Genomic DNA, 3,993 nt, shown 5'->3' with positions numbered 1-3,993 from the left:
GTAATTACCCTGTACAGAGCAGGAGTTATTGGCTGTCGTGCACGCTCTTAATAAGTGGCGACTTCTCCTTCTAGGTTTAAAGATTAATGTAATGACGGATCATCATTCTTTAACATATTTGCTGAAACAACGAAATCTCAGTCGCAGACAAGCACGCTGGTTAGAAATATTATCACAATTTGATCTAGATTTTAAATATCTACAAGGTGCAGACAATTCAGTTGCGGATGCGCTATCGCGCATTGATACAGCGGCCTTGACTGAATCTCGACCCGCGCTGGATGCTGAAACTCGTCAAACTATTACGGAGGGGTATAAGACGGACCCATTTTGTATCAAGCTAGCAAAAACCTTACCACTCCGGGCGAACTGTAGATGGGAAGATGACTTGATGTTGATGGATGATAGGGTTGTGGTCCCAGTGAACGGGGAGTTGAGGACTGCTTTAGTGAAATCGGCACATCAAGCAGTAGGCCATTTAGGAAACCTCAAGACTTACCATCGTTTGAAAGAAGAGTTTTTCTGGCCGGGATTGAGTGATGAGGTTGAGAGGTGGGTCAGGCGTTGTGATGAGTGTCAAAGGAACAAAGCGCGAACTACTCTTTTGCCAGGACGAGCGCAGACCACGGATCTACCCAAACGGCCGATGAGTAGTATAGCGCTGGACTTTGTGGGACCTCTACCTAAGGTTTCAGGTTACGATATGCTACTGTCTTGTACCTGTCGACTTACCGGGTTTGTACGCTTGATACCTACGAATCAGAAGGACTCGGCGGAAAAGACGGCTCGTCGCCTTTACGGTTCTTGGTTATCGCTTTTTGGAGCTCCGGATGAGATGCTGGGTGACCGTGACAAGATATGGGTCTCTAAGTTCTGGAAAGAACTCCATTGCCTGTTGGGTATTAGTATCAATATAACCACCGCGTATCATCCTCAAGCGGACGGCCGTTCTGAGCGTACGAACAAAACCTTGGGTCAAATTCTACGATTTTCAACTCAAGGCCGTCAGGGACGTTGGTTAGAGTCCTTACCTTCAGTCGAATTTGCCATCAATTCGGCAGTCAATTCGGCGACGGGGGTTTCGCCCATGTATTTCGTACTAGGTCATCAGCCGCGACTTTTTCCAATCCCGTCATCGAGAGCATCGAGCAGTCGGGACGTTGAGAAGTGGGTGATGTCTCGACAGGCTGACTGGGCCCGTTGTCGAGATAAGCTTTGGGTCTCGAGGGTTGAACAGGCGGTACAGTGGATGATAAGAGGGGGGGCGACTTGAAGTTGGAAGTGGGGATCAGGTGTTGGTAGACAGCACACATCGAAGCGCGCAAGTGGGGGGGAAGGTGGCAAAGTTGAGAGCGAGATTTGATGGTCCGTACAAGGTGCTGGAGGTCATTAATGGAGGGAGAGATGTCCGATTACGACTTTCGGCCAACGATAAATCTCACGACATCTTCCATATCTCGAAGCTGAAGAAGTATCAGACAGATGAGTTGGTGGATAACTGTTGAGTGGGGCGAAGGACTACCCTGTGCAAGTAAGTTCCTTCCTTAAGTATGCACCGCCGCGGGGTTCTACCACCTCCCATTTTCGCAACAACACCTTGGCCACGCCTGTGAGCACATAATCTTCGACCTTGCTCTTTTCAGGACGTGACGCGGCGCGGGGATTCGACGATTCTTCGAATGCCAGGATTTACGGATTTAGTTATCAATGGTTTCCTTTTCTTTCCTTTCTTTTATTTCTGTTTCAATTTTTAATTTTTTATTTTCTGTTTCAATTTTAATTTCTTTTATCTCACGTTAATTTAGTTTCTTCTTTTGATTATTTCTTCAATCTTGTTTTGTTCTATGTTCTGTTTTGTTTACTTTTGAATTTGGGAATAGTGGAGGAAGTCTTTAGGGGGACTTTTGTTTTAGTTGGGGGGGGTGTAAGGAAGAGTATGGGGTACGAGTTAGTTACATATAGACTATGGGGTTACAGAGTAGAGTGTAGTGTTTCTTATATAGATTGTCCATCCTCTTTCCTTTTTGGTTTCTTCTCTTGAGGAACCCTTTTCCTCCTTCTCTCTACTAGTAGCTTTTCTTATTGATTGTTCGGTGTTTTATAGGTATGACTCCCTCAGGAGGAACCCTTTTCCTCCTTCTCTCTACTAGTAGCTTTTCTTATTGATTGTTCGGTGTTTTATAGGCCTTTTCAGAAATCATACTCAGGTGCTACTTTCGTCTGGCTTCGGCCGTGTGCCCTCAGAATCAGTGAAGGTCGACTAGAGAGATCGACCTTACAGAAACACATCATAAGTTTGACGCGAGGAAACAAAATCCTCAAAAAGCTGTTTTTGTCTTTCTTCATTGCGGTCAGCCGACAATAAATAACCATCTTCTTCATCTTCAAATTGAGGAGCATTTGGGGGTGCCTGACGCACCCTTGTCTCATTGTCAAGTCCTTCATCAAATCTTCCCAACACTCCTGACCATGTTTCAAAGTTATCGATAAGGAAATTATGTAAGATAATACATGCCTGGATCCACTGATTAGCTCGCAGCGCAGAAGCTGCATCTTTAACAACAATTCGAAGTTCTTTCAGAGATTGGAATCGGCCTTTGAGCATTCCATTGCAGTGTTGAATTATCACTCAAATGTTGCTGATAGCTTTGTTGAAAGCGTCTTCAAATGCTCCTAAGTTATGACCCCTGACTCGCTTGATACAAGGAATAATGATATCCGAGACGGTGTACCCTGAGTCTGCCAAAAGGTATTCACCAGGTGAGAAAAATCTATTTGGGTCTTGAAATAGCTAGGAGGTTCCAAAAAAAAAGTTACTTTATTTGATAGAAAATGCAGATACCTCAATCAAATCCCAAATTACTCACCTGTGAAGAGCGGAAAACTCGCTGATTGTGGCAACTTCCACACCAGCCCAACTCGTAGTAAGTGATCCTGCGATTGAGATTGCATACCAACATGGCGTTGTATGCATAGAAACATTTACGAGTCCAATAATCTTTGGGGTGTTCCCGGGGCGCATTTGATAAGGGGATAAGAGTTCCGTCTACGAAGCCAACACAGTCTTTGAAAAAACCCCGAGACGCAGCTTCATTTTTAAGATTCCGACAAGCTGCTCGTGAAGGCCACCGAACGTAATCTTGTTCCAAATCGAGTACAGCCAGGATAAATCGTTTTGTCCAGTTCTGAATGCTACCCTCTGTTATAGGATAGACCACAAAAGTCAGTTTATAATTGCCAAAATTTGATAAATATCCATCTATACCTGAGCAATTGAACAGTCGAGCTAAATGAAAGTGATCTCCACCGTTTCCTGATGTTCCTAAGTTTGCAAGTCCAACAAGTGCCTGCCACCAAACCGGGACTTGGTTGACATTCGAGTTGTTATGAAAAACCGGGTTATCTTGAATTAAGCTGACCAGCTTGTCAAAAGATGGCTTTGACATTCGTGCCTGAAACAAATCGTCAACCAAAAATTTGTAAGAGGGATTTGGTAGTGTTACCTACCAGCTTTATAAAACCATCACCACCTTCCGAGATCATTTGATGAAACCAAGCATTTCAAAGCTCCGATCGACCACGTGAGATCCGATCGACCACATATCGATTCTGGTTGACAATTTTCAAAGCTTTGTTGAGCAATTCAATCTCGGCGATTGCTTTTGCTTGCTGTTGAGCTCCAATTAGAATAATGTGATGTGTTTTTTTTATTATTGTGATGAACTCTATGATCCCGACTAGAAAGATCCATGCGGCCTTTTTTTGATCCTCGTTTGATATTGCTAGTCGAAAGATGTGAAGCGTTTGAATTAAACGGAAGAGAAACTGCACGGCGCCAAGATCAAAATCTAGTGAAGCTAGGATTCCACGTCGGTTCCGAGCAAGAGCTTTTCTTGCATGGTGTGCGGCTTGGATTGACCTTTTGAGCACTTGTTTACGAGTGAAGCGAGGCATGGATTGAGATGGCCGATGTAAAGACGGGGAGTGGTGAAT

This window comes from Melampsora larici-populina, assembly GCF_000204055.1.
Source record: "Melampsora larici-populina 98AG31 unplaced genomic scaffold MELLAscaffold_6, whole genome shotgun sequence".
NCBI classification, from domain to species: domain Eukaryota; kingdom Fungi; phylum Basidiomycota; class Pucciniomycetes; order Pucciniales; family Melampsoraceae; genus Melampsora; species Melampsora laricis-populina.
The sequence above is the reverse complement of the archived record's forward strand: the minus strand, read 5'-3'. Positions refer to the sequence as shown.